The sequence below is a fragment of the Leopardus geoffroyi genome, chromosome E1 (genome assembly GCF_018350155.1).
Source record: "Leopardus geoffroyi isolate Oge1 chromosome E1, O.geoffroyi_Oge1_pat1.0, whole genome shotgun sequence".
NCBI lineage: Eukaryota > Metazoa > Chordata > Mammalia > Carnivora > Felidae > Leopardus > Leopardus geoffroyi.
Genome location: NC_059330.1, coordinates 10330085 through 10345910, shown reverse-complemented (window position 1 = coordinate 10345910; position 15826 = coordinate 10330085).

Sequence of the window (15826 nt, the reverse complement as noted above, 5' to 3'; positions counted from 1 at the left end):
TTTGGTTGGTTTGGGTATATTTTGTTTGGGTTTAGTCCTTTTTCAGGATGTTCTTACAAAGGTTTTCTCCTAGTCCTTGGCTTTTCCTTTCATTTTATCAACAGGGTTCTTTGCAGAGCAAAAGAACTATCAATCTGGTGATGTCCTTATGGCCTACATACTCAGAAATAATCCCGATTCTTTTCATTTTTTTAATGTTTATTTTTTTGAGAAAGATAGAGTGCAAGTGGGGGAGGTGCAGAGAGAGAGGGAGACATAGAATCTGAAGCAGGCTTCAGGCTCCGAGCTGTCAGCGCAGAGCCCGACGTGGTGCTCGAACTCACGAATCACGAGATCATGACCTGAGCTGAAGTCGTACGCTTAACCGACTGAGCCACCCCGGCGTTAATGAATTGACCTATTCTCAAACTAATGTCAGGCTGACAGCACGGAGTCTGCGTGGGATTCTCTCTCTCCCTCTGCCTCTCTCTGTCTAAAAAATAAATAAACTTGGAAGGAAGGAAGGAAGGAAGGAAGGAAGGAAGGAAGAAAGAAATTAATTACAAGAATATTTTAGGGGCGCCTGGGTGGCGCAGTCGGTTAAGCGTCCGACTTCAGCCAGGTCACGATCTCGCGGTCCGTGAGTTCGAGCCCCGCGTCGGGCTCTGGGCTGATGGCTCGGAGCCTGGAGCCTGTTTCCGATTCTGTGTCTCCCTCTCTCTCTGCCCCTCCCCCGTTCATGCTCTGTCTCTCTCTGTCCCAAAAATAAATCAACGTTGAAAAAAAAAAATTAAAAAAAAAAAGAAGAATATTTTAATCTCTGGCTTTCATCCCAAAAAGAGGACATAAAAACTCACATGTGAAAAAAAAAAAAAAAAAACTCGCATTCGAAAGAAGCCCTCCCTATACCAGAGGAGAAGAAACATTCTTTGATGGGGAGTCAAAGCTGAGAGAATTCTATACAGACCTTGTCAATCCTTATCTTCCTTCAGCCTCTCCACACGGTTTACTTACTTTTTTTTTTTTTTTTTTTTAATTTTTGAGAGAGGGCACACATAAATGCACACGCAAGCAAGGGAGGGGCAGACCGAGGGAGTGAGGGAGTGTGAATCCCAAGCAGTCTCTGCACTCACAGCACAGAGCCCGATGTGGGGCTCGAGCCCACGAACCGTGAGATCATGACCTGAGCCGAAACCAAGAGGCAGACGCTCAACCGACTGAGCCCCCCAGGCGCCCCGGTGTAGTTACTTTCACACGATTGCCTGTCTTTGTTCAACCTTCTGTAACAGCATGTAGGTTTCGCTGCTTCTTTACATCTTCATTTCCTTATGAGAGCTCCTGAGTCCCATGAAATTTCTGCAGATTTGTATATTTTTCTCCTGTCCGTTGGTCTTCCTATCAGTTTAATTCTCAGGCCCAACTGAAAAACCTACCCTAAGAGGGTAGGGGTAAAATTTCGCCTCCCCAGATAGGACACCAAAAGCACGGGCAACAACAACAAAATAAATAAACTGGACTTCATCAAAAACAATTAAAAACTTTTGTGCCAATACTCAATAGCAAAAAACAATTAAAAATAGGCAGAGGGGCGCTTGCGTGGCTCAGTCGGTTGAGCGTCTGACTTCCGCTCAGGTCATGATCTCACGGCTCATGAGTTCGAACCCCACGCAAGGCTCTGTGCTGACAACCCAGAGCCTGGAGCCTGCTTTGGATTCTGTGTCTCCCTCTCTCTCTGCCCCTCCCCTGCGCACACTCTGTCTCTTTCTCTCAAAAATAATAAACATTTAAAAAAAAATAGGCAGAGGATCCGTATAGACATTTTCCCCAAAGACGTAGAGATGGCCAAAGGCACCTGAAAAGGTGCTCAAAATCGCTATAATCCGTAAGTGAGGGGATATAATATACAGCATGAGACCTATATTTGAAAACTAAGAGAGTAAATCTTGAAAGTTTTTGTCATAAGAAAAAAAATTTTTGCAACCATCCATGGTGATGTATGTTAACTAGACTACTTATGATGATCATTTTACAATATATACAAATATAAAATCATTATGTTGTGCGCCTGAAATGAAAGGTTTGGGCAACAGAGGACACTACAAGAAAGTGAAGGGACAGCCTACAGAATGGGAGAAAATATTTGTAAACTGTAATCTGATAAAGGTCAAGTATCCAGAAAATCAAAAACTCTTACAACTCAATAAAAAAAAAAAAAAAAAAAAGAGAAACAACTCAATTTTAAAAATGGACAAAGGACAAAAAAGCCATGTAAAAAGCCAACAAGGGGGCACCTACCTGGCTCAGTTGGAGGAGCATGTGACTCTTGATCTTGGGATCATGGGTTCAAGCCCCATGTGGGGTGTAGAAATTACTAAAAAATAAACTGGGGGTGCCTGGGTGGCCCAGTCAGTTGAGTGTCTGACTCTTTTGATTTTGGCTCAGGTCATGATCTCATGGTCGTGGGATCAAGCTCTGTGTCAGGCTCTGCACTTACATTGGAGTCTGCTTGGGATTCTATCCCTCCCTCTTCCTCTGCCCTTCCCCCACTCGTGCACGTGTGTGCACTCTCTCAAAAGAAATAAAGAAAAACTTTTAAAAAATCCCAACAAACCTATGAAAAGATGCTAGACATTAATTTGCATAATGCAAATTAAGGAGTACCTGCGTGGCTCAGTTGGTTAACTGTCCCACTCTTGATTTTGGCTCAGGTCATGATCTCATGGTCATGGGATCAAGTCCCGCCTTGGGCTCCGCGTGGAGCTCTCTTCCTCTCTCTCTGTCCCTCCACTGCTGGCATGTGCATGCTCTCTCTCAAAAATAAATAAAATAATAAAATATAAAATAAAATCCACAATGAAGAGCCACTTCACACCCACTAGAATGGCTATAATAAAACATAGTAAAATATTTATAGTAACATAAATTAAAATTATTAAATAAACATAATACAATAAAATAAAATTAATGAAACCAAAAGTTGGTTTTTTGAAACTGTCAACAAAATTGACAACCTTTTAAGCTAGGTGGACTAAGAAAAAATACAAAGACTCAAATAAATAAGAAATGCAAATGGGCAGTGTCTGGCTGGCTCAGCCAGAAGAGCATATGACTCGTGATCTTGTGGTCATGAGTTCAAGCCTCACGTTGCGTGTAGAGATTACAAAAATAAATAAACTTTAAAAAAAAAGAAATGAAAATAGGGACATTACTGCTTATTTTACAAAAAATAAAAAAGATCACGGGGCGCCTGGGTGGCTCAGTCGGTTCAGCGTCTGACTTCCGCTCAGGTCATGATCTCACAGTTGGTGGGTTCGAGCCCCGCACCGGGGCTCTGTGCTGACAGCTCAGAGCCTGGAGCCTGCTTCGGATTCTGTGTCTCCCTCTCTCTCTGCCCCTCCCCTGTTCACGCTCTGTCTCTGTCTCAAGAAAAAAAAAATTTTTTTAAATAAAAAAATAAGATCATAAAAGAATATTATAACAATTGTATGGTAATAAATTGGATAACCTGGGGCATCTGGTTGGCTTAGTCGGTTGGTTAAGCATCCAACCTCGGCTCAGGTCATGAGCTCACAGCTCATGGGTTTGAGCCCCACATCAAAAATAAATAACGTTAAAAAAAATTTTTTTTTAATAAATAAATTGGATAACCTAGACGAAATGGACAAATTCCTAAACACAAAACTCACAAGATTAAATCAAAGAAATATTCTGAGTAGACCTACAACTAGTTAGGTCTAGTTACTAGTTAATCAGTAACCAAAATCTCCTGACAAAAGGCACTCACTGACAAGATTTAACACATTAATGGGGAATACAAGCAAAACTAGGTCAGCAAGTAATTATTTTTATAGGAAAATGAACTGCTTCCATGGAAGAATATATTCAGTATAAGAAAGCTTAAGAAGGGGCGCCTGGGTGGCTCAGTTGGTGTTAAGCATCCAACTTTGGCTCAGGTCATGATCTCGTGGTTGGTGAGTTCGAGCCCCACATCGAGTTCTGTGCTGACAGCTCAGAGCCTGGAGCCTGCTTCAGATTCTGTGTCTCCTCTCTCTCTGCCCCTCCCCCACTCATGCTCTCTCTCTCTCTCTCTCTCTCTCTCTCTCTCTCAAAAAATGAATAAACATTAACAAAAAGAAAGCGTAAGAATTTTATAAAAAGGAAGATCAAATGTATACATGATAGTTCATGTTTGGGAGAAAATTTTACTTAAAATTGTAGCTCCCTTCTTGATCTCCAATAGGATAATCCAGATCCTCCGAAAAATTAAGAAAACATCACTGATACCCTGTGCACCCAGAGTTGAGAGAAAACCATGATAAGGTCAGTCTCCATGCTTCATATGTGGCACTTGATTAAAATTTCCAGTTTGTAGGCTGGTGATTATTCTTCTGTTTCGGTCATGGTCTTCGAAAACTCTACTTAGAATGTATGCTAGAAGAACAGGGAAAGCTCAGCGTTTCTATAACGAAAAGCTACCCGCTGCTCTAGTTGCAAATGTAACGTTTTTTGCACTGTGCACGTCAGTGTTCCTAAGCTGGATTCCTGATATGAGGAATAAAGGCTAAAGGCAAACGGTGCTATCACACAGAGGAGAGTTTATGGCCCAACTTAATACCCTGTACACTTGACTTCCTCCACGAATCACACTACGCTACGGAAGACATCATACATCACGATGAGGAGAGCCAAAGCCGTGAGAAACCTGGAGGGGGGACAAGAGGTAAGCAGTGACGCTTGGCGCACCTGAGCTCATCCTCCCGTCTCCTCATCGGTGACACCGCCCCTAAGCCGGCCCCCCATCCATCCCATCTCAAGCCTCGACAGAATAAACGGGGCTCACAGTTCAACACGGCGATGCCCAGTGACTCAAGAGCCTGTCCTCTCCATGCAGGGTATGGCTCGGCCCCACCTACTTCCCACCGATCACAGATGCTCTCAAGCATACGGAAAACACGGACCAAAAATGTCGGTAAAAAGAGGCCTAAAAACGCGTAACAACTCAGTGTAAGTAGGGGGAAAAGACGACTACTCTTCTAAGGACGGTTACACGAAAACAGCAAAATATTTCCTAAGCTAACTCCTTGCTGTTGTTGTCGAGCCCTAGTTAGCGGATCCTGCACTGGCCCTACACTCAGAGGAAAATGCGCTGAGATGTGATGTTCTTGGCCCCTGACTGTCACCTTAGACGCTTTGCACGGGTCAAAGGGAGTCACGCCGCCCGTGGCATTCTCGGCATTCTGACCCGCGAAGAGTCCTTCCGGTGCCGCACGACCGGGCAAGAGCCACGCTTCTCCAAGGACACGCTCTTACCTGCTCTGCAACTCTCTTCCAGTCTGTCCTCCAGACGAGCACCAGGTAGAAAAGGGCTTGAAAGAAGACACAGACTATCAATCCAGACCAGAGACCTAGGGATGGAGGGGGAGAGTCACGGCTCACGGGTCCTTCCGTTACGCTCCCGTCGTCATTAACGTGCTTCCCCACTTCTGGATCTACACGATAAGCTGTGGTTAAAATAACTCCCCTGAAACTGAGATAATTACGGGCCAGGATTAGACTCAAGCTCACCGTGGGTGGATCGGTGGCGAGCAACGGACCCACGAAGAGTGAAAACGGCCCGAGCCTGTCCGCCGCTTCATACGTTGACTGTTTAACAAACATTTACTGGCTTTGTTTGTGCCGGGCGCTGCCTGAAGTGCTGTGTCTAACACAGAACCGAACAGGCTGACGGGATCAGTGCCCTCGTGGAGCTTCTGTGCTGCTGGGGGAGACACAGGGCAAACAAGGGAGCAAACGTGACGGCTGGCAGGGTGGTGAGGGCCGTGGGAGACGCTGGGCAGAGCGCTGGAGGGGTGGCCTGCGGCCCAGAGGCAGGGAGACGGGCAGGTGGCCGCGAGGGGGAGGAGCCCGCTGTGACAGTGACAGGACAGGCCCTGCAGGCGGAGGGAAGAGCAGGCCTGGCCCAGGGGAAACCGGCCTGCAAGTCCCAGGAGCAGGAAGGCCAGTTGGGAAGGAGCAGGGGAGCCAGGGAGTGGAGGGGAGAAGGTCAGGGAAGCAGGACATGATGATGGGCGTCTGGGCCCGGAAAGATCGGGGTTTGATTCCAACTCTAATGGGAACCACTGAAGGGCTTAAGACTGGTGTGTGCATCTGTGGATGGGAGACCTGAGGTTTTCGGAAGCCCACTTTGTTTAATTTTTTTGATGTTTATTTATTTTTGAGAGAGACCGAACACGAGTGGGGGAGGGGCAGGTAGAGAGGGAGACACGGGCTCCAGGCTCTGAGCTGTCAGCACAGAGCCCAATGTGGGGCTCGAACTCGGGAATAGCGAGATCATGACCTAGGCTGAAGTCAAGACGCTTAACTGACTGAGCCACCCAGGTGCCCCATTTTGTTTTTGTTTTCAAGTGGGCTTCATGCCCAGCGTGGAGCCCAATGTGGGGTTTGAACCCATGACGTTGAGACCAAGACTTGAGCTGCGATCAAGAGTTGGATGCTTAACCGACTTAGCCACCCAGGTGCCCCTCAAAAGCCCACTTTTTTTTTTTTTAATTTTTTTTTTCAACGTTTATTTATTTTTTGGGACAGAGAGAGACAGAGCATGAATGGGGGAGGGGCAGAGAGAGAGGGAGACACAGAATCGGAAACAGGCTCCAGGCTCTGAGCCATCAGCCCAGAGCCCGACGCGGGGCTCGAACTCACGGACCGCGAGATCGTGACCTGGCTGAAGTCGGACGCCCAACCGACTGCGCCACCCGGGTGCCCCACAAAAGCCCACTTTAAAATGCTATCTCCGGGGCGCTGGGGCGGCTCAGTCGGTTGAGCGTCTGGCTTCGGCTCAGGTCATGATCTCACAGCTCGTGAGTTCGAACCCCACGTTGGGCTCTGTGCTGACAGCTCAGAGTCTGGAGTCTGCTTCAATTTCTGTGTCTCCCTCTCTCTCTGCCCCAACCCACTCACATTCTGTCTCTGTCTCTTTCAAAAATAAATAAACAACAAGAAACAGCTATCTCCAATGCCTTATTGAGGACATAAAGGATCCATTAAAAAATGACATAAACAATGCCTGTCTACTTACAAGAAGAAACTATTTAAACCACTTAAATAACATCATATATCAACAATTTCACTACAAAGCAGGCTGCTTTGATTACAGATGGAATATGGCATAAATTGAGAATTAGTCCATTAATTCATTCATGACAGGTCTGGGGCCTCACTGAGGCACACTGAGACTAGTCCTCTGTAGGCTCTTGCTGATTATACAAAACTGGAATTAAACAAGACTCCTGATAATTAAATCCAACTTCTCTTCCGTTGAGAAGTAGGTGGATGGACAGTTTACACACTTTGATTGAGTGATTCCATTCCTAGGAATTCCATTCCTAAGGAAAGAGTCAGGAATGTTAGTAAATCATTCAAGATGCTCATCACAATCTTATTTTCAAAGAGTAACAATTTGGGGCACTCAAGTGGCTCAGTCGGTTAAGTGTTCAACTCTTGATTTCGGCTCAGGTCATGATCTCACAGTTCATTGGGCTCTGATAGTGGGCAGAGAGCCTGCTTGGGACTCGCTCTCTCCCTCTCTCTCTCTCTGCTCTACCCACCCCCCTCAAAAAGAGAGAGAGAGAGAGAAGCAATTTAAATGTCCACTGTTAGGGAAGCATTAAAGAGACGATAATAAGGAAATATAGAGGTACTAAAAACCAGGTCTTTAACATGGGATAGGATTACATATTCAGTATAATCCTACATTTGTGAGTAAGTGGAAAAATACTGGATAAGACAGTTTTTAAATACTGAAATAGAAGACATTGAAATGCCTCAGTTTTTTTAAAAAAATATTTTTTTTAAGGTTTTTTTTATTTTTTTATTTTTTTATTTTTTTATTTTATTTTTTTTTTTTTTTTAATTTTTTTTTTTTCAACGTTTATTTATTTTTGGGACAGAGAGAGACAGAGCATGAACAGGGGAGGGGCAGAGAGAGAGGGAGACACAGAATCGGAAACAGGCTCCAGGCTCTGAGCCATCAGCCCAGAGCCCGACGCGGGGCTCGAACTCACGGACCGCGAGATCGTGACCTGGCTGAAGTCGGACGCTTAACCGACTGCGCCACCCAGGCGCCCCAAGGTTTTTTTTATTTTTGAGACAGGGAGAGACAGAGCATGAATAGGGGAGGGTCAGAGAGAGGGAGACACAGAATCTGAAACAGGCTCCAGGCTCTGAGCTGTCAGCACAGAGCCCGACGTGGGGCTCAAACTCACGGACTGTGAGATCATGACCTGAGCTGAAGTCGGCCGCTTAACCGACTGAGCCACCCAGGTGCCCCAAAATGCCTCAGTTTTTATATTTGAGGAGTAGGTAACTTAATTTTTCTTCTTTACATTTTGTTGCACTTTCACAAATATTCCATACTGTTAAAGTATAACTTTAATAATTTAAAAGGGCTATTTAAGAAATCTGAATACCTACTAAGTACGGTAGCAAGAAGTGCTTTTGTGGACAAAGAGAGAAATCTGACATGTCTTTATTCTAAAGAAGCTTAGAGCCTAACAGGAAGAGGTTTTATAGTGTTTGCTTTTTAATTTTTTTAAATCTTTTTAATGTTTGTTTATTTATTGAGAGAGGGAGAGAGAGAGAGAGAGACAGAGCCCAAGCAGGGGAGGGGCAGAGAGAGAGGGAGACACAGAATCCGAAGCAGGCTCCAGGCTCTGAGCCATCAGCACAGAGCCCAATGCAGGGCTCAAACTCACTCTAACTGCAGGATCATGTCCTGAGCCACAGTCGAATGCTTAACCAACTGAGTCACCCAAGTGCTCCCCGTTTTTGTTTTTTTAAAGTAAAGTCGAGGGGCGCCTGGGTGGCTCAGCTGGTTGGGCGTCCAACTTCGGCTCAGGTCATGATCTCACGGTCCGTGGGTTCGTGCCCCGCGTCGGGCTCTGTGCTGACAGCTTGGAGCCTGGAGCCTGTTTCGGATTCTGTGTCTCCCTCTCTCTGACCCTTCCCCGTTCATGCTCTGTCTGTCTCTGTCTCAAAAATAAATAAACGTTAAAAAAAAAAAAAAAAAAAAAAAAGTAAAGTCGAATTGTAAAACCCCAGCAGCTTATTAAAGGTAGGGCTCTTGCAATGTGGTTAAATGGCATTTCCCCGATGTTTAGGATGGTGCTTGGTAGAGATGAGATAGTAATAAATATTTGGCAGTTGTGTGTCCCAAATAGAGAACGAGAAAGTCCAGCTTGACATTAATCGAATGCTCCATCGGCCCCCCATTGTGTTCCAGTCTCTAAAAAGAGAGATGACGTCGAAGACAGTTACTCATTAAGCCACCAAGTAACATTTCCAAAAAAGATAAGAAACTAATCACCTGTTTGTGTGGACACAGGGGAGGCTCTTCTGACAGCAGCAAGATTAAAGTTTCAGAGAAATGGGGGCCGGTTCAAAATTTTTCTATGGTAAAAATGTACTGATTGGATACAGGAAAAAAGGAGCTATTTGAATGTATACTACATATTTGAATACATGTTTGGATACCTACTGTAGCATCCAGTCCATTGTTTCTAAAAATAATACAACCATTGTTACTGAAGGAAATATGTAGAGATTTGCAAGTGTGCATAAAACCACAATACATATATAACAATTTACCTCCAAAGCATGTGATAGATTATTTTGCACAATTCCATACATTTAGAATCTTGATTAAATGGGTAATTTTATTTAAAAATATATAATTTGCTAAAGTTGACCCAACAAAGGATAGAAAGTCTAAACACTGATTTTCTGAGCAGAAATCATGAAATCTGTAAGAATAAACTTCTCCAAAACACCAGGTCACAACAGTTTCATAAAAAAACTCCACGAAACCTTTATAAAACATCCCATTCTTATTCTGTGTAAATTGTTCCAGGGCATGCAAAAAGGAAAAAAAAAAACACATTAATTCTTCTTTTTTTGAATATTTGATAATTGATATTGATATCATAATATTGATAGCATTAATATCAAAACCTAAGAAAGATTACACACAAAACTAAAGACTAATCTTACTTATAAATATCGTTGAAAAATTCTTAAATAAAATATTAACAGAGTCTAGCAACTTAATAAACTCGCACATAGTAACCAGAATAGTTCAATATGAAGAAACCAATTAATATCACTTACCATCATAATAGATCTAAGGAGAAAATCTATAGGATTATTTATAAACACTATGAAGTCATTGGACAGAAAGCTCAATCATTCTTGTTGGAAACATTCAATAAAACAGACTCCCTGGATACCTCCTGTACATGATTTTAAAACACATGAACACACAAATTTATTTATGTGTGTGTGTGTGTGTGTGTGTGTGTGTGTTTGCATGTGTGTGCACGTCAGCCCAAAGCCAGCATACTATTAGCAGAGAAACATTGAGAATGTTATCTCTGAAGTCTTGAACATAGGAGAAGAAATCAGTGGTATCACTCTGGAAAGGAGAATATAAAATTAAGCTTATTAGCAGATGATAGGATTGTATCCTTGGAAAACCTGTGAGAATCAACTGAAAACTACCATAAATGGTAAGGGAAATTCAAATTTTTTTTTGTTTGTTTGTTTTTTCAACATTTATTTATTTTTGAGACAGAGACAAAGCATGAATGGGGGAGGGTCAGAGAGAGGGAGACACAGAATCCGAAACAGGCTCCAGGCTCTGAGCTGTCAGCACAGAGCCCGACGCGGGGCTCAAACTCACGGACCGCGAGATCATGACCTGGGCCGAAGTCGACCGCTTAACCGACTGAGCCACCCAGGCGCCCCAGGGAAATTCAAATTATTAACGAGACACAAAATTCACACATAGTAATTAACAACCTTCCTACATACCCACAATAGCCACTTGGATCATGTAACGAAAAGGAAGGCCTTACCTACAATGGCAACAGAAAGATAAAACGGCCAGAGGGAAATTTAACAAGAAATGTGTAAAAGCTCCACAAGGAAAAGGATAAAAGCATGCCCGAGCAGAAGCTAGCATTTCCAAAATGTTCATCAGGTACATGAACATAAAAGCTGAGAATGTCAGAGAAGTGCTCCTTTTATGAAAACACAGATGGCCTCCAGGTCTTGGACTGAGGTCATAACAAAGAAAAGCGTAGGGGCACCTGGCTGGCTCAGTCCGTAGAGCATGCAACTCTTGATCTTGGTTTTGTGAGTTTGAGCCCCACATTTGGTGTCGAGATTACTTAAAAATAAAAAAAAATCTTGGGGCGCCTGGGTGGCTCAGTCTGTTAAGTGTCCAACTCTTGGTTTGGGCTCAGGTCATGATCTCACAGTTCGTGAGTTGGAGCCCCGCATCAGGCTTTGTGCTGACAGTGCGGAGCCTGCTTGGGATTTTCTGTCTCTCCCTCTCTCTGCCCCTCCCCCACTCCCTCTCTCTCTCTCTCTCTCTCTCTCTCTCAAAATAAATAAACTTAAAAAAATTTTTTTAATCTTAATTTTTTTTTTAACGTTCATTCATTATTGAGAGACAGAGCACAGGCATGGGAGGGGCAGAGAGAGAGGGAGACACAGAATACAAAGCAGGCTCCAAGCTCTGAGCTCTCAGCACAGAGCCCAACACGGGGCTCGAACCCAGGAGCCGTGAGATCATGACCTGAGCTGAAGTCGGATGCCTAACCGACTGAGCCACACAGGTGCCCCTCTGTCTTTCGCTATTGAGTACGATGTTAGCTGTTAGCTTTTCCTTGATGACCTTTCTCATGTTGAAGAATCTTTTCTTGTTTTAATAACTTTTATATTTTCTCTCCCATTTTATTTTTTAAAAACTTTTTTTTTAAGTAGGCTCCACTCCCAATGTGGGGCTTGAACTCATGACCCTGAGATCAAGAGTTGCATGCTCTACTGACTGAGTTGGCCAGGTGCCCCTTGGTCAAATGTACATAACAGAGATTCACCGTTTTAACTCTTTTAAAGTGTATAATTCAGTGGCATTAAGGGCCTTCACCACCATCTATCTCGAGAACTTTTTCATTATTCCAGATGGAAACCATGTACCTATCAAAACTCTGCCACCAGCCTCCAGACCTTGGTAACACCATTCTGTTTCTGTCTCTGTGAGTTTGACTACTCTAGGTAACACCTATAACTGGAATCATGCAATATTTGTCTCCATTTCATCTTATGTAATTTTGTCACACTTCCCTTTTTATCTCTTGCTTATTCTGCTTTTTGTTCTTCCAATTGGCTTTCAGCTCTCTGAAAGCATTTCTTTTCCCTTCCATTTCTTTCCGGAGTTTTAATTACTGGTGTTCGCCTTCTCCTATTGTCCTACGTCTTTTTTTCTATGTAATCTATCGTTAATCTATTTCTTCTGGCTCTTTTTCTTTTCAAAGGTTGTATCTATTTCTCAAGAGATTGTGAGAACTACACATGTGGATACTTCTTTTGTATAAGGTTTTTATCTCTACTTCCTTAGAGGGGTGTGTGTGTGTGTGTGTGTGTGTGTGTGCGTGCAGGTGAGTGGTGTCTACGGATGGGTCCTATGTTCTTTCCTATGACTGATCTGTGGACACAAACAGCTATACCAGGCAAGTGTTTGCTGAAGAAGAGTGTGGTGTTAGGACAGGTCGGACAGTGAGGCTTCAGTTGAGATTTGTTGTCTTAAATGCCTCTCCGAAAATCTTCTTCACAATGAGATACCAACTACACATCCACCAGAATAGTTCATTTTTCTTTTTTTTTTTTTTTAAGTAATTTATTTATTTTGAGAGAGAGTGCACAAGCTGGGGAGGGACCAGAGAGAGAGTGGGAGAGAGAGAGAATCCCACGCTGTAAGTGCGGAGTCCGACGCAAGGCTTGATCTCACGAACCATGAGATCATGACCTGAGCCAAAATCAAGAGTCGGACCCTTCATTGATTGAGCCACCCAGGAGCCCCAGGGAGAGTTTTCATAAAGGCAGAAGTGAAATAGACACCCTTAATCTCTCAACCTCAGGGCGACTAAGGTTGTGAGTGTGTGTGCCCAGGACTTCTTCCTTCTGGCCCCAATTTGGATTCCTAGAAAGTTGGATGATTTGGTATACCTTATGCTCTCCTGCAAGGAGTACATTGACTGCTCACGTATATTTTCACACTTTTAAGATCTTTTAACTCCTTTTACCCCATAGTGGAATTAATCGGAGGATGTAGACAACAGAATTAAGTGTAGCAAGGGTTTCTATAAGGAGTCTCTTTTGGTAGCAAATGGCAAAAATTCAGTTCAGACTTCAGGTCTGTAACACGTGGAAATTTATCGGCTTATGAAACTGGGAAGATGAACTCCACAGATGTACTTTTCGCTTCAAGCCTTACTAGATACAAATAATCTTATCAAGACACGGTCAGTCTCCGAGGTCTGCCTTTCTCTGCATTAGCTGTCTTCTCAGCAAGTGGTTTCCCTCAGAGTGCCAACTGATTAGCCGGTGATCCCATGGGGAAAAGCATGTTCGAGGAGGGAGTGAGGGCCGCCTGGCTGGCCTAGTCGGTAGAGCATGTGACCCTTGATCTTGGGGTTGTGAGTTCGAACCCCACATTGGGTGTAGAGATTGGAAGGAAGGGAGGGAGGAAGGGAGGAAGGAAGGCAGGCAGGCAGGCAGGCACACAGGCAGGCATGTCTCCTAGTTCTAACAAAAGCTCCTGGGAGGGCTGAATGGTCAGGCATGAGTCACTTGGATGTTCCTGAATCAATCACAGTTCTTATGGCTAGGAGGGTTTGATACTCTGACTAGACAGGCACGGGTCATATGGAAACGTGAGGTGATAAAGAGGGGTTGTGGAGTGCATCACCCACAATAAAGAAACTTTCTTTTACAACAAAAAGAGGGGGGTCAGGAAAAGTATGGTGGGCAGGCAAACTAAAATTACCATAGTTGACTACATTTCCTGAGAGCAATAGCTTGTAAGTACTCATGTCCTAGTCTTGTGTCCTGCAGGGGTGATTGCACTGGCCCATAGCTCCTTGAATCAATGCACTTATCACATTTAAAAGCTGAAAGCGTTTATCACCTTGGGAGTGTGGTGAAAGAATTCCCAGTGTCTCTTTGGTTCCACACATATATCACCTTATTCTACGAAAGCATTTGGATGTGATTTTTAAGTGGGCCCAACAAAATGCCATCGATTTCTCCAGCTAATAAAGAAAGTGTTCAAGAGTTGGTAAAGGGTCAAGCTCTCGTGACTGTGCTGTTAGAATCATGAGAATAGATTCTTTTAAAGAAACCCTCACCTCTTATCCTCAGCAGAAGCAGCTCCGTACTTAGAGATGCATTTGCCTTAGATGCTACTGGTTCCTCTTCTATTTTCATGGTGGAATTATGTTCTTTATTTGCATTTTTTTGAACTGTGGCAAGATTTGCATTTCGGCTTACCTAGTCCCTTACGTAAAGATTACTAGCTGAGAGTTTAAAAATGAGAGTTTAGATATGATCAAAAAGATAGTCGGGTATACTCTGTGGTGAACTTTGAGCTAATTCAAACATTGCTCCACAATTCTAAATATTGACATTAGATGGTTGGCCTCCTATTCACAAGCAACTCTGTTAGCTATGGAGTTGGTTTAAAGACTTGGTGCGTGTTAAGAGACTATAGCTTTTCCCTGAACATAAGAAGCCTGCTCACCTGGGATCTCCCCTTTAACCATGGTATCTCTCCCTCCCCCTTTTTTTCCTTTCTTTTTTTTCTTTTGTTTTTGCCAAAACAAGGCAAGGGAGAAGTAGAGGAGAAGAGTTTGATGGTCATGTCAACTTTCTTCCTTCCCTACAAATCTCTATCAATAAGCTTCAATTTTTTTCAAGTTTATTGATTTTGAGGGAGAGGAGGGGAGTGGGCAGAGAGAGAGAGAGAGAGGGAGAGAGAGAATCACAAGCGGGCTCCACACAGTCAGCACAGAGCCCGATGCGGGGCTCGATCCCACGAACCCAGAGATCATGACCTGAGCAGAGATCAAGAGTCAGATACTTGACCGAGCTACCCAGGTGCCCCTAAATAAGCCCCAATTTTTACAAGCTGTTGAGAAAGTCGCAAATGTGGACATTGCCAAGACACAGAGACTAGAGTATTTCACAGTGTGTCTTTCATCCATTCAGTGAATGTTTATTGAATACCAACTCATGGCCATGCTCTACACTAGACGCTAATATTACCGCGAGCACGAAAGACAAAGTCCCTGACTTTTTAAGACATTCCAGGGGGGACAACAGACATAAACTATAACAGGATAAGGGACAGGGAAGTATAGCCTGCTATTTTAGACATGGCGGTCAGTGAAGGCTTCTTTAAGGAGGTAACTTTTAAGCAGAGATTAAATTAAGGGAGAAAGTTAGCTGAGCACTCCAGGCAAGGAAAACAGCAGGCCGGAAAAGCCCCGGGGTGGGGAAGTGCTTCGTGTTCCGTGGACAGTGAGGAATCCACTCCCATTAAATGAGAGAATCCTCCACAGCGAGGCTGGAGAAGAGGCCAGAAGCCAGAACATACAGGGATCGTAGAATGTAGCCGTGAGTTTGGATTTTACTCTAAATGTCACGGGAAGCCCTTAGAAAGTTTTGAGCAGGAAGTTAACACGGTCAAGATACCTTCTGAAAGGATCGTGAACCGCTCGGTGGAGAAAAGGCTGTATGTAGCCAAGTGTCTCAGTAAGGGTCTAGTCACGGAGAGGGAGAAACCACTCTACTTATTTTAGGCAGAGGGAATTTTCAGGGGAACAGATTTTCATACACTCTGGGCCCCTGCAGTGCAGTATAAATGGGCATATGTAGACACGAGAAATCACATCTATACCAAGAATCAAGAGTGGAAGCAGGGAACCCAGGAGGATGCTGGTGCTAAATACAT